The sequence below is a fragment of the Theobroma cacao genome, chromosome 10 (assembly GCF_053813885.1).
Source record: "Theobroma cacao isolate CCN51 chromosome 10, ASM5381388v1, whole genome shotgun sequence".
Classification (NCBI taxonomy): domain Eukaryota; kingdom Viridiplantae; phylum Streptophyta; class Magnoliopsida; order Malvales; family Malvaceae; genus Theobroma; species Theobroma cacao.
The window spans coordinates 7116276-7139419 of record NC_142648.1 but is presented as its reverse complement, the minus strand read 5'-3'; the positions used below and the strand labels follow the sequence as shown (position 1 = coordinate 7139419).

Below are 23144 nucleotides of genomic sequence, written 5' to 3'. Positions count from 1 at the left end.
TCAATCAAGAAGAAGGATCATATGGTTGATCCAAGTGGGAGAGAAGATGACAAGCCTGACTCTATAAAATATTTATTATGACATACATGTGATGGATAGCATGTTTGCATGCTATGAGAGTTTCGAAAAATTTACAAAAGTCGGTATTGTACCTAGAGGTACAATAAATTTGATTTAAGCCTCGAACTAGATCAAATAGAGAATTTAAGATGAAATTAAGAATTTTAAAGTCCCAGAATGGTTTAATATGGTGATTCAGAGTTCGAGGATCAATTTGGAGTCAAATCGAAATTTTCGCTATCTAGGGGAAAATGGTCATTTGTCACTTGAGGACAAAATGAAAATTTTAAAAAATATTTTTTTGGCTCCATTTGACTTATTAGAGTATAATTTGACTTATTGGAGTAAGATTTGAGGTTTAGAAGTGAAAAATTTTAATTTCGGTATAATTTGGAGTAAAAGGGTAAAATGGTAATTTTGTCACCCTAGGGGCAAAATTGTAATTTTCCACCACCAGGACATTTTTCCAGCACATGGTCTTCCTCTATCCTCATTTTGACCATTGACTAATTGTGTGGTGGAGATAAAAAGGATTAAAATTTTTAAAGTTTTAAAAACGGGCCAATGACATGATGCCACGTGTCATGCCTTTATTAATTTATTATTTTCCTTTTTAAAAGGCACAAAAATCAGCCCATCTTCCACCCCATGGCCGGCCAAACCAGCAAGAAGAGAGAGAAAACAAAAACAAAGCCCTAAAAAGAGAAAATCAAAGAAAAAGTGTGAATTTTCAAGGAAATTAAGTGAAAAAGGTGAGATTTTTTCTATTAAGCTTGAGTTTTCTTATTCCCAAGCATTTCTCTTTATTTTCCATGATTAAATTACATGTTTTCATGATGAATTCAATTCTGAAAAAATGGGTTAGGAGAGAGAAACTTGTTAGATTAATTTGATTTAAAGTTATGTTAGTGTTTTAAGTTAATTTAGCATATTTAGAAACAAAACAACAAGAAAAGAACTTATTTTCTCCCACAATCATTAATGGCCGAATTTATCATGTGTTGAGTGAGGATAAATTTGATTTTCATTTTAGGAGAATTGGTTAAGAAATGATGAATTATGAGCCTAGAAAAATAATGGAAATTTTCGAAGCAAAAATACGATTTTTACCCACTAGGGGTATTTTCATAATTTACTATCGAGACTGATAAATTGAATCTCATTCACAGTCATGGAGGTAATTTAGTTATAATTGGAGTGTAGAAAGTGAGAAGAATTGATTTGGAGTTAAATTGGAGATAATAGGCCGAATTAGGTTAACACCGCATTTAAGCGGTAGTCGGATAAGTTGTATGTCATATCATGCATATATACCGAGCCTGAATTGATTTTATAATGGTCAAGTATTGATGTCGTGAATTATGTATTGTACATTATGGATAGGTGGTGAGCAAAGTACACTGGTAAAAGTATAGAGATTGTGCTTGGAGACTGGGATTAGGAGTACATCGACTCCTAGAACAGTGAGTGAACTTATTATCGTCTTAATTATCTAGAGTAGTTTTATACAATTATGTGATTTTATAGAAAATGGGTTTAAATGGTAAATTGCTATGTTTTAAGAAAAATTGTAATTTTATAAAATGATTTTATAAATTTTCTGGAAAATCGAATATTGGTTTTGAAAATAGAGTAATTGGAGACTACTAGTTTGTGTTGCAAATTTATGGTTTTGAATTGAATGGCTTATGATAATAAATGAGCATGAATGGCTAAACTGATTTTGGTGTTAGAATTATTTATACTGTATATTCAACCTTGAGAGGCTAGGTTGCGGTAAATTGCCATGTCATGCTAGAATGAATTTTATTGATTGGTGGATTCTATATTAATTATTTACTGCAGAGGGGGTTCCGTGGACCAGCCTATTAGAGGGGCACGGTAAACTCCATTATATTATTACCTCGAACAGAGAGGCGCGTAGGGTATCTCCTGGGGTAAAGCTTAGGGTTCACTTCACGCCAAACCACCACGTGAAGGGAAACTCAGCCAACGCTAAGGAACGGCTGTATTTTTCTCAAACTAAAATATATTTTAAGTGTATACAAAATTTTAACAGCCTTGGCGGACTCGGTTAGATGCCCTGCGCAAGGTATCACCGAGTATGAGTTTTGACATGAGCCAAAGTTTTAAGAAATTCATAAGCCAAGTTGATTACTCGATTTTTATGGATTGATTTTATTTGGTTGAAATGAGTTGAAAGGTAACGAAATTACAGTATGATGATTTATTTTAATTGTCTCCATTTACTCGACTTTAGATAGTTTAGATGGTATCTTTTTACTCACTAGGATTTTATAATCTCACTACCCTCATTTCCTCACATTTCAAGCTCGGGGAATTCCATAGTTAGCTGACTTTGACAAGGACCTTCATTTGGACTCGAATCGGTAAAAGCTGTAGGTTTTCAGCTTTCGATGCATTTTGGATAGATGTGGGCCCACGTGTCACTGTAAAAGAAATTTTATGCTTTGGTTATTTGCTTTATAGTATATATGAATATAATTAACTTTTACACTATAAGAATTATGTACCGATAGTTTTATGAAAATTATTTTACAAGAAAATAGTTTATTTTATTGAATATTTTTATTATATTCAAATGGTCAAATTTTCACTTCAAATGAACGTTTTAGATACTTAATTTGTTTTTAAATCATTAAATATATATTTTCAGCTTACCTACTACATTTTTAGCAAGTTTTTGAGATTTTCGAAAAAAATGACAAAAATGCCCCTGTGAGCCAGAAAACAATATGTTATGTTCTGATTTGGAGATGATTTGTAATCCTTCGAATTTTGATATTTGATAACTATTGCTCACCGAGGAAGTGCGGAAGCTGATACGAGAGCCTTGCGAGGTTTTGATCAACATTTGGGGTGAAGAATGTTTGTCGAGGCCTCGCGACGGTTGTCACGGGCTCGATGGGTAGTTTTGGGTCGTGACACCAAAGGTTCCCAAAGAAATGATTTTTGCATTGGTATGTTGGGGCGTTTCAAAGCCAAACCCAAGAACATTCTGACCGACTCTAGTAGTGGCATTCACATCATCATCACAGACTCCCGTAGTGGCACTCACCTCATTGCCACCAACACTTCGTATAGTAGAAGGTAGAAAATTAGTCATATCTATTAGACCTTTGTGTATAGCATTACCATCCATGTCACGACCCGGTACTCCCCTTGAGCCCTTGACAACCGCCGCGACGTCCCGATTGACACTCATTACCCCGAATGTCAACCGAAACCCCGCAAGACTTTAATGTCAGCTTCTCATTTCCCCTATGAGTAACTGTTGCCAAATATCACATTCTAAAAGATTTTAAACTGTTTCTAACTTAAAACAAATAAAATAATAATTTTCGTCTCACAAGGGTATTTTGATAATTTTTTCTAAAAAATTTGAAACCGGCTAAAATGTAATTTACAAGTACAAAACACATAATTCATAATCAAAATGAGTTTAAAAGTCTAAAATCTTCATTTAAAACAAAATTATGATTAATTAGACATAATAAGAAAATAAAAGAAATATTAAGTAAACTATTCGATTTTCTAATAAAACAATATTTTTAAAACACTGCGTAAATAATTTTTGCAGCGTCAAAGCAAAATAAATTCCTACATACAGTAGTATAGATATCTAAAGTACGAATTTAATTTACAATAACAAGTGGGGCCCCCCTGAATGAACAAAAGTAAAAAGGACTGTGAACCTACAGTTTGAAGGAATGTAAATCCAAGGGTAGTCCTCGATGAACTCAGCTATTTACAGCCTAATCTGAACCTGAAATGGGTGGAAAGGAAAGTGGTGAGATTTTATAATCCCAGTGAGTAAACAGACATCATCATAAACATCTAGAGTTGAGTACATGGAGACAATAAAATAAATCAATGTAAATTGGGTCACAGCATTAGAACACATTTCATTCAAAATACGTAAAGAGGCTTATGAATCTCAAAAAACTAGGCTTGTGCCATAAATCCATCCTCGGGGACACCTTGGCCCAGGCATCCTACCAAGACCGCCAAGGCTGTTAAAAATTCACATTTCACATAAAACACATTTTTTGTTGGACATCACAGTCGTTCATTGGCGTTGGCTGAGTTTCTCCTTCACATAGTGGTTTAGCGTGAAGTGAACCCTTAACTTTACCCCAGGAGATACCCTACGCGCCTCTCCGATCGAGGTAAAAATATAATGGGGTTTACCATGCCCTTCTAAAAGGTTGGTCCACAGAAACCCCCTACTATAGTGATTAATTAATATATAATCCACCATATAATAAAATTTTGACAGCATGACAGGGCTAATGAAATACTACCAGCCTGCAAGGGTAAAATAAAACAATTCATACAATTCATAAAACACAGTCTAGCCAGTCATGCCAACACAATAACAATATAACATAAGCCATTAATTTAAACAATCACATTGCCACAATTAACAGTCTCCGTGTACTTTATTTTTCAAAATCATTATTAATTTTAAAACAATTTATAAATTAATTTCATTGGAACACCTTTATTTATAAAACATGAAAATTTACCTTTTTAAATCCATTTTTCCATAGAATTCATGAAATCATCTGAAAACCACCCTAGATAATTAAAATGACAGTAAGGTTACTCACAATGTCTAGAGTGTAGATTCTCAAAATACTAAGACTATTGGTCCTCGGGTGTAATTCCCTTGCCTTTATCGGATGACTCACCACCTTGACATAATACATAATCAAGAAATTCACCACATTGGTACTAAATTGAAATTAAACTAATTTAGACTACTAATGCATGATATGGAATGCAAAAATGCACTGGTAACTATCTAAACCCGATATTGGCCTAATTCGTCTTGTCACCCGATTAATTACTAACGCATCCAATTTAATCCCAAATTACTCCATTTCTTTTTTAATGCCTCAATTCACCAAACATCATTCCAATAACACCAATTTCAGCATCAAAACCTTCCCATTTCTTCATGGAAAAATTCGGCCATTACAGTGCACTAACATCGTGATTTTTCCTACTTAATTTTCTCACCATTATTCATCATTTTCTAAGCCATTTCTCTCGAAATAATAACAATCCACCTCCCACATATATCAAGGAAGATTCGGCCAATGAAGATTCATGGGGAAAATGGATTCTTTTCTTGTTGTTTTGCTTCTAAATATGCTAAACTAACTAAAAACACTAACATAACTTAAAATCAAATCAATCCAACATCTTTCTCTCTCCATACCCATTTTGATCAGCCATGAATTCATCATGAAATCATGTAATTTAACCATGAAAAATAAGGAGAAATGCTTAAGGAAAATAGATTTCAAGTTTAAATTGAAAAATCTTACCTTTTTCACTTATTTTTCTTGATTTTCCACACTTTTTCTCTTGAAATCCTCCACCTAGGTTTTGTTCTTTTCCTTTTTCACTTTGTTCTTAGTGTGGCCGAATATTTGGAGAGAAACGAGGGGTTTATAGGCTGATTTTTATAGAAAATAATAAAATATTCTAAGCTTGACACATGGCATGTTTCCATTGGTCCATTTTTAAAACTTTAAAAATTTTAAACCTTTCATCTCCACCACATGATTAGTCAAAGGTCAAAATGAGGATAAGGGAAGACCATGTGCTGGACAAGTGTCCTGGTGGTGGAAAATTACTATTTTGCCCCTGGGTTGGTAAAATTACCATTTTGCCTTTATGCTCCAAAAATACCGAAATTACAACTTTTTCACTTATCAACCTCAAATCGTACTCCAATACTCAAATCATACTCCAATAAAGTCAAATGGGGCCAAAAATCTTTTCTAAAAATTTCCATTTTGTCCCCAGGTGGCAAATGACCATTTTGCCCTTAGATAGTGAAAATTCTGGTTTGACTCTAAATTGATCCTTAAACTCCGAATTACCATTTGAATCATCCTTGGATTGTGAAGTTTGATCTAGTTCGAGGCTTAAATCAACTTTGTTGTACCTCTAGGTACAATACCTATTTTTGTAAATTTTTCGAGACTCTTCTAGCATGCTATCATACTCTCATCACATGTATGTCATGACAAGTATTTTATAAGGTAAGGCTTTACAATCCACTTCTCCTCCCAAACTTAGATGTTCATGTCTTAGAAACCTCTTCTTAATTGACTCATCAATAGACTTATAGTTATTCTTGTGGTCACATGATTCTTCTTCACTCTTAGATTTTGAGATACCTTGTTCTTCCACTTTTACACTTGGAATTGACTTTTCCTAAAAAAAAGTAGGGGAGTTCATATATTTAGGTGAGAATGTAATGAACTGGAGATAAAGAGAGTAAGAAACAAGCGTACCTAACAAGTAGTTTTTTTCCTCTTAGAGTAAATCAAGAGAAATGACACGTCATTATTATTGATGGAAGGAACATGCAATTGCACTTTAAGATCAGGTACAAAAAATGAGGTCCAGTTTTAAGAAAATCTCCCCAATAAACAGACCAATCAGTAGTATAGGCACCTATTCTGTCAAAGGCTAGGACAACAAAATTTTTGAACTTATCCACAATACGATTAAGCATGCCAATAAGGAATACGAAAGTACAAAAAGAGAAGTTTTCAAGAAAAGAGGGTCTAGGTGGAGCTAGCTAATCATAGCCAAATTGACACACCACTTTATAAAAACAATATACTTCAACAAACAATGAATCCCTATCAACGTCTGAACTAGTCGTCTCAATCATGGAAGGCAATTGAGAAGAATGAATCCACACTAATAAGTTCAATTCGCGTGAGCTCAGTTTTCTAGTCTCAAATGATCGTCTATTGTAATAAATAGTTGGATCACCAAAACCATAGTTTAATCTCACATAAAGACTTGTCGTAAATTGAACTGCCTTATCCAACACCTTAAGAATGTTGTCTTTGGAAATTTGGTCATGCCATGCCCAAGCTCTATAATTGTCCCTTAAAGTTGTATTTGCAAAGGAAGACACAACGGCTGATACATGTTAAACGTGGGGGCACAACTACAGAATCTTTCTCACAAACACATCTGAATGAAAGATACATCCAAATAAATCAAGACTTTGTAATGGCCAACTGATTCAACAGTTTTAGAGTGATACAAGTCTAACCTCTTATACAAAGATCGTAGATATAGTGGAGCAAGAGGAAAGCTCATACCCTTAGCAATTTTGATTGCATAAGGAATAGTTGAAGAGCAGATTCCATCATTTGGCAACTTGAGAGGACATACCAAGCCAACCATATGATCAACAAAGCTACTAACTCATGAGTGTGATCTAGATACCTAAGAGGACTACTTTCACCTTTAATATTGAACTTTTTATAAAAGAACCCTACCCAAATAAAGAAGTGTGCCATTTTGAAAGCCTTAACCTGGCTCTTAAACAAGTCGATAAAAATTCCTTGATGCCTTCTTCCTCTTTAAAAAGTATAACGGGACGAAGGTCATCTCTTCCAACATAAAGAAGTTCCAAAAGAATGCACACATCTTCAAGGGTAAAAGTAAGCATTCCCCAAGTAGTAACCATGGTATGTGAAAGGGTGCTTCACCTTGCAAGAATAACGCGTCATACCTCAATTCTAGATTCCCTACGAATGTGGAGTTTTATGGTGACTTTACAACATAAAAGACTCTAGCATTGCTGAGAGCAATCACGTAAGCAAAATTCTTTAAAACTTTCTCCACCCATTCATCCTAACCTTGGACCCATAATGAATTGGATCTAAATTTAGTGACTAAAAGAGGGAAATCACCACGTTCAAATCTAAACTTGAATATTGACACTCTTAGAATGGAACACTTTTAATTTGGATGGCTTCATTACAAATACAATCCCAATGATAGTTAAAAGATGCACATGGATGCATATCTACCTGTTTTGCATGCACTGCTTCCTAAAAGCAATCCTTTCCTCTTTCCTTGATGACACCATCTGTCACGACCCGGTACTCTCCTCGAGCCCGTGACAACCGCCGCGGTGTCCCGGTAGACACTTATTGCCCGGAATGTCAACCCGAAACCCCGCAAGGCTTTACTATCAGTTTCTTTGTTCCCTTGTGAGCAACCATTGTCAAATATCGTGTTCTAAAATATTTTAAGCTGTTTCCAACTTTAAACAAATAAAATATTAATTTTTCGTCTCACAAGGGTATTTTGGTCATTTTTCTCAAAAATTTTAAAACTGGCTAAAACGTAATATACAAGTACAAAACACACAACTCATATTCAAAATGAGTTTAAAAGTCTAAAATCTTCATTTAAAACGAAATTATGGTTATTTGAATATAATAAGAAAATAAAAGAAATATTAAGTAAAATATTCTATTTTCTTATAAAACTTATAGAGTTATACGTGAATAATTTTTATAACGTAAAAGTTAAATAAATTTATACATACTTAAATACAGTAAGCCAAAATATTTAATTTAATTTACAATAACAAGAGTGCCCCCGAATAAACAAAAGTAAAGAGGACTGTGAACCTACGGTTTGAAAAATGCAGATCCCACTGTAGTCCTCGATGAGATCAGCTATCTACAGTCTATACTGAACCTGAAATGGGTGGAAAGGAGGGTGGTGAGATTATAAAATCCCAATGAGTAAACAAACATCATCATAAACATCTAGAGTTGAGTACATGGAGACAATAAAGTAAATCATCATAAACTGGGTTATAGCATTAGAACACATTTTGTTCAAAACACGTAAAGAGGCTTATGAATCTCATAAAAATCTAGGCTTGTGCCATAAATCCATTCTCGGGGACACCTTGGCCGAGGCATCCTACCGAGACCGCCAAGGCTATTAAAATTCACATTTCACATAAATCATGTTTTTGTTTTGAAAACATAGTCGTTCCTTGGCGTTGGCTGAGTTCCCCCTCACGTGGTGGTTTAGCGTGAAGTGAACCCTAAACTTTACCCCAGGAGATACCCTACGCGCCTCTCCGTTCGAGGTAAGAATATAATGGGGTTTACCGTGCCCCTCTAAAAGGCTGGTCCACAGAAACCCCCTACTGCAGTGATTAATTAATATATAATCCACCATATAATAAAACTCAATAACATGATATGGAAATTTTGTAATTCGTAGTTTTTCAAGGTAACCAAACAATTCGCATTTCAATACAATTGCCAACTAGCCAATCATGCTCGATTTATCATAAGCCAGTTAATTTAAACAATCAAATTGCCACAATTAACAGTCTCCGTGTACTCTATTTTTCAAAATCACTATTAATTTCAAAACAATTTATAATTTAATTTCATTGAAACTTATTTATTCAAAAAATATGAAAATTTATCTTTTTAAATTTCTTTTTCCATAGAATTCATGAAAGCATTTAAAAACCACCCTAGATAATTAAAATGACAGTAAGTTTACTCACAATGTCTAGAATGCAGACTTTCGAAGCACTCTGTCTACTGGTCCTCGGATGCAATTTTCTTGCCTTTATCGGAGGACTCACCACCTTGACACAGTACAAAATCGAGAGTTTCACCAAGTTGGTACTAAATCAAAATTAAACTAATTTAGACTACCAATGCATGATATGGAATGCAAAAATGCACTGGTAACTATCTAAACCCGGTATTGGCCTAATTCGTCTTATCACCCGATTAAATTCCTAACGGGTCCGTTTAAACTCCAATTTAATTCTTTTCAGTTTCTATACCTTAATTGCACCCAAATTAACTTAATGTCCCTCAGTGTGGTGCAAATTATCAGTCCCAACAGCAAATTACGAAAATACCCCTAGTGGGTAAAAATTCATATTTTTGCTCTGAAAATTCCCATTATTTTTCTAGGCTCATAATTCATCATTCCTTAACCAATTCTCCTAGAATAAAATCAAACTCATCCTCACTCACTACATGGTAAATTCAGCCATTAATGGTTGGGGGAGAAAATAAATTCTTTTCTTGTTGTTTTGTTTCTAAATATGCTAAACTAACTAAAAACACTAACATAAATTAAAATCAAATAAATCCAACAACTTTCTCTCTCCTAACCCATTTTTTCAGAATTTAATTCATCATGAAAACATGTAATTTAATCATGGAAAATAAAGAGAAATGCTTGGGAATAAGAAAACTCAAGCTTAATAGAAAAAACTCACCTTTTTCACTTAATTTCCTTGAAAATTCACACTTTTTCTTTGATTTTCTCTCTCTAGGGTTTTGTTTTTGTTTTCTCTCTCTTCTTGCTGGTTTGGCCGGCCATGGGGTGGAAGATGGGCTGATTTTGTGCCTTTTAAAAAGGAAAATAATAAATTAATAAAGGCATGACACATGGCATCATGTCATTGGCCCGTTTTTAAAATTTTAAAAATTTAAACATTTTATCTCCACCAAATGTTTAGTCAAGGGTCAAAGATGAAGACAAAGGAAGACCATGTGCTGGAAAAAATATCCTGGTGGTGAAAAATTACAATTTTGCCCCTGAGGTGGCAAAATTACCATTTTACCCCTATACTCCAAATTATACCGAAATTAAAATTTTTCACTTCTAAACCTCAAATCATACTTCAATAAGTCAAATTATACTCTAATAAGTCAAATGGGGTCAAAAAAATCTTTTCTAAAATTCCTATTTTGTCCCCAGGTGGCAAATGACCATTTTGCCCCTAGTTAGTGAAAATTTCGATTTGACTCCAAATTGATCCTCAAACTCCAAATTACCATTTTAAGTCATCCATGAACTGTGAAACTCTTAATCTCACCTTAAAATTCCTATTTGATCTAGTTCGAGGATTAAATAAACTTTGTTGTACCTCTAGGTACAATACCGACTTTTGTAAATTTTTCGGGACTCTCCTAGCATGCAATCATGCTATCATCACATGTATGTCATGAATAGTATTTTATAAGGTCGGGCTTTACAGCACTACACCCCTTAAAATAAAATTTTGACCTCAAAATTTCACTTACCTGATTCGAATAAAAGATGTGGATATTGGTTTCTCATCTGGCTCTCGACTTCCCACGTCATCTCCTCCATTCGAGCATTCTTCCACAATACTTTCACCATTGGAATGCTCTTGTTCCTTAGCATTCGATCCTTTCGATCTAGAATACGTACAGGCTGCACCTCGAACTTCAAATCCTCATGCAACTCAATGGGAGGTGTCTCTAAAATGTGAGAGGGATCGGGAACATACTTTTTCAACATCGAGACATGGAAGACATTATGAATTCGATCTAACTCTGGGGGTAATTCAAGTCTGTAAGCCACTGGCCCAATCCTTTCAATGATACGAAAAGGTCCAATGTATCTTGGATTGAGCTTTCCCCTCTTCGCGAATCGAATCACACCTTTCATCATCCAATAAATACCACAAATTATCACAATAGTATAATCAAATAAGATTTAATACTTGGAAATTTCAAATTATTACCTTTCCAAGGAGAAACCTTAAGAAAAACTTTATCGTCGACTTCAAACTCCAAATCTTTCCTTCGTTTATCCGAATAATTCTTCTGCCTATCTTGAGCTGTCTTTAATCGCTCTCGGATAACTTTGACCTTATCGTTTGTCAAATCAATCAATTCCACATTCACCAATTTCCTCTCACCTACTTCATCCCAACAGAGCAGAGTTCGGCATTTCCTTCCATACAAAGCCTCGTATGGTGCCATCCCAATACTAGACTGAAAATTGTTATTATAAGCAAACTCCACCAATGGCAAGTGTCTGTCCCAACTCCCGATAAAGTCAATGACACAAGCCCGTAACATATCCTCCAAGGTCTGAATAGTTCTCTCAGATTGACCATCTGTCTGTGGATGAAAGGCAGTACTAAATCTCAATTTAGTTCCAAGAGCTTCCTGAAATTTTGGCCAAAATCGAGAAGTAAATCGAGGGTCTCGATCTGACACAATAGAAACTGGGACTCCGTGTAATCTCAAAATCTCATCTATATAAAGTCTTGCCAGCCTCTCAATAGAATACGTGCTATGGATAGCTAAGAAATGGGCGGACTTAGTCAATCTATCCACAATCACCCAAATAGCATCCTTCCCACTTTGTGTCCGCGGCAAACCCAATACAAAGTCCATAGTCACATGTTCCCACTTCCATTCAGGAATCGGTAAAGGTTGAAGAGTACCTGACGGTTTTTGATGCTCCGCCTTGATCTGTTGGCATGTGAGACATTTCGCTACAAACTCTGCTATGTCTCGTTTCATACCCGGCCACCAATAACTTTCTTTAATAGTCCGATACATCTTGGTGCTTCCGGGATGTAAAGCGTAGGCGGAAGAATGAGCTTCCTCCAAAATAGCTCGTCTCAACTGATCATCCTTAGGAACACAAATTCGGTCTCTAAGCATGAAAGTACCATCATCGCTGAGTCTAAACTCACTAGCTTCTCCATCTTGCAGCTTTTGAACTTCCTGTTTCAACCAATCATCAGATTTCTGCAATTCTCTTATCTGATTCAACAATGAAGGTCTCACGACGAAACTAGCAAGTAGGGTTCCATCCTCACCATTATTCAACTGGATCCCTAGAGATTTCATCTCAAGTAACATCGAAAAATAAGAACTTTGAAGTGTTGCTAACGACGATGAGGATTTACGACTTAAGGCATCCGCTACAACATTTGCTTTTCTCGGATGATAATAAATCACTAAGTCATAATCCTTAATCAACTCCAACCATCGTCTCTGTCTCAAGTTAAGCTCTTTCTGGGTGAGCAAATACTTCAAACTTTTATGATCAGAAAAAATCCGACAACGCTCACCATATAAATAATGTCTCCAAATCTTCAATGCGAATACTACTGCTGCTAACTCCAAGTCATGAGTAGGGTAATTCGTCTCGTGCTTCTTCAATTGTCGGGAAGCATAAGCTATTACTTTCTCATCCTGCATCAACACACACCTTAATCCCAACTTAGATGCATCGCTGTATACCACAAATTCTTTTCGACTAACAGGAAGTGTTAAAACGGGAGCGGAGGTTAACCGGTTCTTTAGCTCCTGAAATCGATTCTCACAAACATCATCCCACTCATACTTAACTCCTTTACGAGTCAAACGAGTCAGAGGAGCTGCTATCAAAGAAAATCCCTGAACAAATCTCCGGTAATAACCGGCTAAGCCAAGGAAACTACGAATCTTAGTTACCGTTCTCGGTTGCTCCCATTGCAAGATTGCCTCAATCTTCTTGGGATCGACATAAATTCCAGCTCCGGACACCACATGTCCCAAGAAAACCACTTCCTTCAACCAAAAATCACATTTAGAGAACTTGGCATAGAGTTGTCTCTCGCGCAAAGTTTGCAACACAATGCGCAAATGGGCAGCATGTTCATCATCATTCTTCGAATAAACCAAGATGTCATCGATGAATACTATCACAAACTTATCCAAGTATGGATGGAACACCCTGTTCATAAGATCCATAAAAACTGCCGGGGCATTAGTCAAACCAAACGGCATCACCAGAAACTCATAATGCCCATAACGCGTCCTGAAGGCAGTCTTAGGTACATCCTGCTCCTTAATCCTCAACTGATAGTACCCAGATCTCAAATCAATCTTAGAGAATACCATAGCACCTCGTAATTGATCAAAAAGATCATCTATCCGGGGTAAAGGGTATTTATTCTTGATGGTCACTCGGTTCAGCTAACGGTAATCAATACACAATCGAAAAGTGCCATCTTTCTTCTTTACAAATAGGACTGGTGCTCTCCAAGGAGAAATGCTAGGGCGAATGAAACCTTTATCCACCAAATCTTGCAACTGGGCTTTCAGTTCCTTCAACTCTGCTGGAGCCATTCTATATGGAGGAATAGAAATAGGTGCGGTACCCAGAAGTAAATCAATAGGGAACTCAAGCTCTCGATTAGGAGGTATTCCCGGTAAATCATCAGGAAATACATCAGGAAACTCACTTACTATTGGGGCATCCTCTAACTTAGGTTCCCCCTTTGAAGTATCAATCACGTATGCCAAATAAGTCGGATACCCTTTTTGCACTAATTTTGAAGCTTTGATGGCCGAGATTACACAAGATGGTAATACTCGACGTTCCCCTACAAACACAATCTCTACTCCTTCCGAATTCCGAAGAACAACTTCTTTTCGGAAACAATCCACGTTCGCCCGATGTGCAGTTAACCAGTCCATACCTAATATTAAATCAAAATCCAAGATCTCTAGAGGAATTAAGTCACCCCTAAATTCTTCCTCACCTACCCTTACCCCACAGTCTCTATAACAAGTATTTCTAATCAACTGTTCTCCTAGAGGGGTATGCACTACAATTTCTTCCTCTAATGGTGACAGGTTTCTATCAGTAATTGATGCAAATGTCGTACTCACATAAGATCTATCTGAGCCAGAATCTATCAAAACATAAGCATCTTTATCAAATAAAGACATAGTACCTGTCACTGCTCCAGGTCGGACTCGTGCCTCATCTTCTGTCACAGCAAAAACTCTTGTCGCGGTACGAGTCTGTGGTCTCGAAGGTGGATGTGACAGGGTATTACTCTCCACACCAGACCGTATGGCTACTCCCTGTCTCGGTGGTAACCCAGAAGAATCTCTCCTCTGTATATCTGTGCGAGCTGGTGGAGATGATGCAGCTACAGTGGCTCGTTCTAACTGTGGGTAATTACTCCTAATGTGACCCGTCTGTCCACATTGGAAACATCTTGTTGGCCCTCTACATAGCCCACTATGATAATTCCCACAATTTCTGCATCTGTCAGAACCTCCGAGACTCTTCCCAGAACCAGTCATAGCAGATCTGCTAAACCTCGAAGGTCTCTGCTGTGATGGTGGAAATGGAGGTCGAGGAGATGTCAAGGAAACAGAAGTAGTGCTCCCTGAAGTCGCTGAGTCCTTGCCTCTTTTTACTGGCTGACTAGAAGACATACCAGGATTCCTCCTTTTTGCAAACTCAGTCCGAATCCTTCTATTCTCAGTCACGAGCTTCTCAGCCCGTAAAGCCATCTGTACCACCTCCTTATGTGGCTCCTTACCAATCACTGTCATTCGCTCTCTGATCTCATTACGGAGCCCTTCCTCGAAATAGCTGGCCTGATCCTGCTCAGATTTCACCAGATCCGGCACATATAACATCAACTCGTTAAAACGAGTCTCGTACTCCTCTACAGTTAGATTTTCCTGTTTCAAACTCAGAAATTCTCTCTTCTTTTCTTTTTGATGGAAATAAGTGAAATACTGACCATCGAATTCCCTGAGAAAATCGGACCATGTCTGAGGAGTAGCGGAACGGGACTTCACCGAATTCCACCAAGTACGAGCCCTCTTCTCTAATAATCTCGTAGCCACCATCAGCTTCATGTCATCATCTAATCCCATATCAGAGAGAGTCTCGGACACCTGATTAATCCAGTCCTTTGCCACAGTGGCATCCAACTCACCAGTGAAAGATACACAACCCAATTGCCTAGCCTCCTTCAGCTTCTTGGAAATGGATACATCCTGTATTGGTGGTGGAACTAAAGGAGTAGCTGGAGGCACTACAGGTGGAACTTGACCAGTCTGAGCTTGACCAGCCATTGTTGCAAAGAAAGCTGCCAATGCTTGTGCTGCCTCAGTAGGCATGGCGGGAATACCAGTAGGTGGCTGAGGAGATGGAGGATGTGGAGGACTATCGGCCTACTCAGCAGCAGGTGCTGCCCGAATGGTAGATGCAGCTGATTCCTCCTCTACTGTATCTGGCTGATGACGTTGGGAACGACCTCTTCCCCTCCCAACCGATCTAGTGAGAGGTGGGCGTCCGCGTCGAGGAGGCATTATAATCTATAAAAAAAATACAAGCAAGTTTAGGTAACCTTAGGCTCTATATGCAAATGCATGCATTCTATTCAACCTAACCTAACTTAACTTAATCTGGGGCCACACTCATATTGTAAATATTTAAAACAACTTTAAAACTAAAAACTTTGATCTTGAAAACCAAACGCTCTGATACCAATCGAATTGTCACGACCCGGTACTCTCCTCGAGCCCGTGACAACCGCCGCGGTGTCCCGGTAGACACTTATTGCCCGAAATGTCAACCCGAAACCCCGCAAGGCTTTACTATCAGTTTCTTTGTTCCCTTGTGAGCAACCATTGTCAAATATCGTGTTCTAAAATATTTTAAGCTGTTTCCAACTTTAAACAAATAAAATATTAATTTTTCGTCTCACAAGGGTATTTTGATCATTTTTCTCAAAAATTTTAAAACTGGCTAAAACGTAATATACAAGTACAAAACACACAATTCATATTCAAAATGAGTTTAAAAGTCTAAAATCTTCATTTAAAACGAAATTATGGTTATTTGAATATAATAAGAAAATAAAAGAAATATTAAGTAAAATATTCTATTTTCTTATAAAACTTATAGAGTTATACGTGAATAATTTTTATAACGTAAAAGTTAAATAAATTTATACATACTTAAATACAGTAAGCCAAAATATTTAATTTAATTTACAATAACAAGAGTGCCCCCGAATAAACAAAAGTAAAGAGGACTGTGAACCTACGGTTTGGAAAATGCAGATCCCACTGTAGTCCTCGATGAGATCAGCTATCTACAGTCTATACTGAACCTGAAATGGGTGGAAAGGAGGGTGGTGAGATTATAAAATCCCAATGAGTAAACAAACATCATCATAAACATCTAGAGTTGAGTACATGGAGACAATAAAGTAAATCATCATAAACTGGGTTATAGCATTAGAACACATTTTGTTCAAAACACGTAAAGAGGCTTATGAATCTCATAAAAATCTAGGCTTGTGCCATAAATCCATTCTCGGGGACACCTTGGCCGAGGCATCCTACCGAGACCGCCAAGGCTATTAAAATTCACATTTCACATAAATCATGTTTTTGTTTTGAAAACATAGTCGTTCCTTGGCGTTGGCTGAGTTCCCCCTCACGTGGTGGTTTAGCGTGAAGTGAACCCTAAACTTTACCCCAGGAGATACCCTACGCGCCTCTCCGTTCGAGGTAAGAATATAATGGGGTTTACCGTGCCCCTCTAAAAGGCTGGTCCACAGAAACCCCCTACTGCAGTGATTAATTAATATATAATCCACCATATAATAAAACTCAATAACATGATATGGAAATTTTGTAATTCGTAGTTTTTCAAGGTAACCAAACAATTCGCATTTCAATACAATTGCCAACTAGCCAATCATGCTCGATTTATCATAAGCCAGTTAATTTAAACAATCAAATTGCCACAATTAACAGTCTCCGTGTACTCTATTTTTCAAAATCACTATTAATTTCAAAACAATTTATAATTTAATTTCATTGAAACTTATTTATTCATAAAACATGAAAATTTATCTTTTTAAATTTCTTTTTCCATAGAATTCATGAAAGCATTTAAAAACCACCCTAGATAATTAAAATGACAGTAAGTTTACTCACAATGTCTAGAATGCAGACTTTCGAAGCACTCTGTCTACTGGTCCTCGGATGCAATTTTCTTGCCTTTATCGGAGGACTCACCACCTTGACACAGTACAAAATCGAGAGTTTCACCAAGTTGGTACTAAATCAAAATTAAACTAATTTAGACTACCAATGCATGATATGGAATGCAAAAATGCACTGGTAACTATCTAAACCCGGTATTGGCCTAATTCGTCTTATCACCCGATTAAATTCCTAACGGGTCCGTTTAAACTCCAATTTAATTCTTTTCAGTTTCTATACCTCAATTGCACCCAAATTAACTTAATGTCCCTCAGTGTGGTGCAAATTATCAGTCCCAACAGTAAATTACGAAAATACCCCTAGTGGGTAAAAATTCATATTTTTGCTCTGAAAATTCCCATTATTTTTCTAGGCTCATAATTCATCATTCCTTAACCAATTCTCCTAGAATAAAATCAAACTCATCCTCACTCACTACATGGTAAATTCAGCCATTAATGGTTGGGGGAGAAAATAAATTCTTTTCTTGTTGTTTTGTTTCTAAATATGCTAAACTAACTAAAAACACTAACATAAATTAAAATCAAACAAATCCAACAACTTTCTCTCTCCTAACCCATTTTTTCAGAATTTAATTCATCATGAAAACATGTAATTTAATCATGGAAAATAAAGAGAAATGCTTGGGAATAAGAAAACTCAAGCTTAATAGAAAAAACTCACCTTTTTCACTTAATTTCCTTGAAAATTCACACTTTTTCTTTGATTTTCTCTCTCTAGGGTTTTGTTTTTGTTTTCTCTCTCTTCTTGCTGGTTTGGCCGGCCATGGGGTGGAAGATGGGCTGATTTTGTGCCTTTTAAAAAGGAAAATAATAAATTAATAAAGGCATGACACATGGCATCATGTCATTGGCCCGTTTTTAAAATTTTAAAAATTTAAACATTTTATCTCCACCACATGTTTAGTCAAGGGTCAAAGATGAAGACAAAGGAAGACCATGTGCTGGAAAAAATATCCTGGTGGTGGAAAATTACAATTTTGCCCCTGAGGTGGCAAAATTACCATTTTACCCCTATACTCCAAATTATACTGAAATTAAAATTTTTCACTTCTAAACCTCAAATCATACTTCAATAAGTCAAATTATACTCTAATAAGTCAAATGGGGTCAAAAAAATCTTTTCTAAAATTCCCATTTTGTCCCCAGGTGGCAAATGACCATTTTGCCCCTAGTTAGTGAAAATTCCGATTTGACTCCAAATTGATCCTCAAACTCAAAATTACCATTTTAAGTCATCCATGAACTGTGAAACTCTTAATCTCACCTTAAAATTCCTATTTGATCTAGTTCGAGGATTAAATAAACTTTGTTGTACCTCTAGGTACAATACCGACTTTTGTAAATTTTTCGGGACTCTCCTAGCATGCAATCATGCTATCATCACATGTATGTCATGAATAGTATTTTATAAGGTCGGGCTTTACACCATCATCCCAATTTTCTGGAACAGGAGGTGCTTCACCAGTTCTCCCTACTCGTATTTTCTTAGAAAGAGAGGTTGGAATAGTATTCTTTCTTTTCTTTCCTAGAGCAGCCTTACCAGGCTCACTATAGCAAACTTTAAGGGTAAAACAAGTTCTAGCCATAAAATGAAGCAACAAAGTTCCTACAAGCATAAACAATAAAGACAACCAGAGAAGTATTCATGCATTATCATTCCTACTTATACACTAATATTCCATGCTTATTTATTTGTTTTTTTATCTTTGCCCCATATTTGTTTGTTTATTCTTATGCCAAGCAAAACAAATAAGAATATACATGTAAATGTGTGTGTGTGTGTAAATCATTCGACATATGAAAAAAAAATCTCCCTCTCTAAGAAAAGCTAGTGAGAATAAAAAAATTCCCTACTTCCCTACGAGAGTTGTGATAAAAAAAATTGATTGAAAATAGAACTTATCTATTAAAAGAAATCATTAAAAAAAATCTTAGAGATTGAGTAGCCATTTTTAGAATTGGGTATTTTATAAGCAATGGCATTCATAACCTTTCTTCTATGTTCACATAAAGAATCCTAGTAAGTATAATATATACTAATGTTTATATATGAAGAAATCAAAGTAAGGAAATCAGAACTGTTGAAAGCTTGCAAAGGATTACATGACAAATAGAAAGGTGAGCATTATTATATTCAAAGGCTTACAAATTAAGTTGTCATGAGCCAAATATTTATCTTTCATTTGCATCAAAACCATGTCCTCCATTTCTAATAGCGCCTAGATTTTTACCTTTACTATTTTTCATATTAATCTTTCTTATGTTTTAAATCTCTTAAATAATTGAACTATATTATTAAAGAGTTATAATCTTATGATGTAGAAAACATTAAAGTGATAACCTCTCCTTTTATTTGCATCCCAAAGTCTAACATTGACATGCAATTCAAGATTTACATATAATTCAAACACTATTCTCACAATATGATGATAAACAAAATCTGAATTTATTGTGCATGAAATTTTCATAATAAAATTTTTCTACAAGGGGCAAACTATACAAAGTGTTTTGGGCATTCCAAGCAGGGAAGTGCCTAAGGATATTCCAAATGTAGAAGCGTCCCCAAACATATACATAAAAAAAATCACTAAGGAAACCTATCTAGCAGCAATAATAGTTTTTTTTCTTCCCTATGAAAGCTGCATTACAACAAATGAAATAATAATAATAATAATAAAAAGCAAAAAAGTATAAAAAAACAAACAAACACAATAGTGTTGTAAAGAGCACTTATTTGCTCAAAGAAATTTTAGGAAAGAATATTTGAGAATTGATTGTGAATTTCTGTAGAACTATTCTCTTATGTTTATAAAGTTTAGGAATTATTTCTCTAGTAGGAATCTAACTCTTTAAATTTTCTTATCAAATACTTTTCTACATCTAATTGCTTTTCCACACATATTTCTACTTATTTGATAAATAAGTATAAGAAAGATTTAATTAGCTAGTCTCAAATACACACATAAAACAAAAAAAAAAAAAACAAAAAGAAACATTTCAGCTGAGTAATTGTCAAGCTGGCAAATTATGATACTTGGCTCAAAGGCAACCTTTTGTCAAAAAACCACCTTACTGGAGCTTTTCAATTCCATCCATGATATTGGATAAAACATGAATCATTGCATTTAGGAATAATATTTAATCAGTCAACATAAAGATAGTACTTATGCTTTTAAATATTCTAATTATCTTTTCAAAGAAAATTTTACATTCCCTTTAAAGGCAAAAAAAAAAAAAATTATTTTGTGCCCTAACTTTATACATGAAAAATTTCTAAATCTTATAATAAGAAAATTTTCATATAGGGGGCAACAAATGAGAAACTATATATATTAAAGAATTAGGTACTAATGATTTAAAATTTTTCTTGTGATCATCCAAAAAAGAAAGAAAGAAAACAATTTCCTTATTCTAAATATTGCATAAGGAGTTGTTGTGCAAGGTGTTACTGTATAAGGTGTTACCATATATGGCGTTATAGTACAAAATATAACCTTTCCCTAAATCAATGCATAAGAACTTTAAATAAAAATTTTCATGCAGGGAGTAAAATGTAGATACCCAATTTTAGCTAACTATTATTTTTTGAAGTACTTGTTATAGAAAAATTACATCAAGAGCATTCTCAACTCGGAAGCGCCCAAGGGTGTTCCAAGCGTGGAAGTGCCCAGGGGCATTCTAAGCACAGAAGACCCTAGGGGCTTTCCAAGCGTGGAAACACCCATAGACTAGCATGGAATGATTGTTTGTATGGGAAAGTGAAAGTAACTTAAAACAGTGATAGGTTCATGAGTTACCCTCACATTTGAGATGTTCTAAAAAGCTTAGCTTCATGGCTCAAATATGAAGATAGTTAAGAGGACTTCCTCTTAACCTTTCCTTGAAGCACATGTGCTTTACCCTTTTTTCTTTCTTTGCTTCTTAAGAATACACGTGGTGCACTATCAAGCATTACTACTCCATTACCCAAAACTTACACCCACTACTCAACTACATGGTCATTCTTTTAATATCCCATAAACTGTTCTTTAACTGCTTTTTCATGATTGAACGTGTTCTCCTAACTACTTCTAAGAAAGTATTCCTGTTCAGTATAAGTATGATGGCCTTGAAGGTTGAAAGGAAAAGAGAAATCATTAGAAACCTAGTAGAAATCATCTTGAAAGCTCTCTCGAGACTCCTCTAAACATTCTTTTTATTCAGCCTTTCGCATTCACCGTAATCCGTCCCTTCCTCCACCTTTTCTTATCCCTTAGCACCTACCACCCAAGCACTTACATTTCAAGGATTGCTCCAATCTTCCTTTCTATCGCCTCTAACACATTTTGATTCACTCATTGCAATGCGTCCTCTCTCCTTACCAGAAAAACCCTTTACAAAGTCTAATGTAATTTAAATGTGTATTTACATACGTACACATTCTATATGTAATATAAATATACATATTAGCTGAACCCTTTCCCTATCTCTTTCTCTTTTGCCACACATTTCCTTGTTTAACTCTATGTAAACCAAACTTTCTTTTATCTACTCTCAAGAATCCTTATCAGTCAATCCTATGGCTATGGAAAGGTTGAGAAGTGTTGCTGAAGCAGGAGATACCGATGAATTGCATAATAGTATTGGGGAAGATCAGGGGAGGAGCTAGCCAAATTTTATTGAGGGGGCTAAACATAGTTAAATAAGAGTTAAAAATTTTAAAAAGCTAATATGTTAAATTCAATCAATAATAAAAATATTGATAATAGAAATATGAAACTAAATATAAAACTATAATTTGTAAAATATAAATTGTTAAAAATGATTTATAAGATTAATAATTTTTTCTTATATAATCATAATTATTTAATTACTATATATTTAAGAGAATTTCATTTTAACTAAATATAAAATGTAAAGCATATGAAAAAATATACTCAAGTTAATTTCCTCTTATATAATCAGGATTAATAAAAAAAATGATACGTTGATGAAATTTTAAGTAACAATGTAATATTACAACTTATATTTGAAAACTATATAATAATTTATTAATTTTTAAAGATTAAAATTATAAAAAATAAAATTTATGTAACATAAAAAAGAAGAACATAGCAAGTAGAAGGTAGCTACCATAACATAACAAAAAAGAAAAAAAAAGAACATAGTTAATGGTTTGCATTATTTTGAGAAAGAATATTTATATAAACTTATAATATATGAACAAATAGAATAAAAATGAAAAAAAATAAAAAAAATAATAATAATATAAATTAAAAAATTTTAAAGTTGAGTGAAATAAGTAAAATTATTTTATTATTTTTTATTTATATTAATCCTTAAATAAAATATTATTTTGAGAGAGCAAGTAATAGAATATATAAAAAAATTTTAAATTATTTATACGTTATGAAAATAATTTTAAAAGGTTTGGGCCCCATCACATAAGGAGGCTCCGCCCCTGGGGAAGATGCAGGTGTCTTGAGGCGCCATGATGATGTAGAATTTGCTCATACTCCACTACACGTAGCTGCAGCGAGGGGCCATGCTGATTTCGCAATAGCGATCATGTACTTAAGGCCATCATTTGCTAGGAAGCTGAACCAAG

The 23144-nt window shown here is 35.1% G+C and overlaps 1 long non-coding RNA gene across 1 annotated transcript; it reads right to left on the bottom strand.

Annotated features, from left to right (window-relative positions):
* Positions 1–15726: 15726 nt before the first annotated feature.
* On the bottom strand, positions 15727–18340 carry LOC148760321 (uncharacterized). The gene is made up of 4 exons (XR_016023258.1): positions 18219–18340; positions 17487–17570; positions 16586–16651; positions 15727–15851 (listed from the first exon to the last, which is right to left on the bottom strand). It is a non-coding gene; the product is annotated as an uncharacterized LOC148760321 (long non-coding RNA).
* Between the last annotated feature and the right edge of the window lie 4804 nt (positions 18341–23144).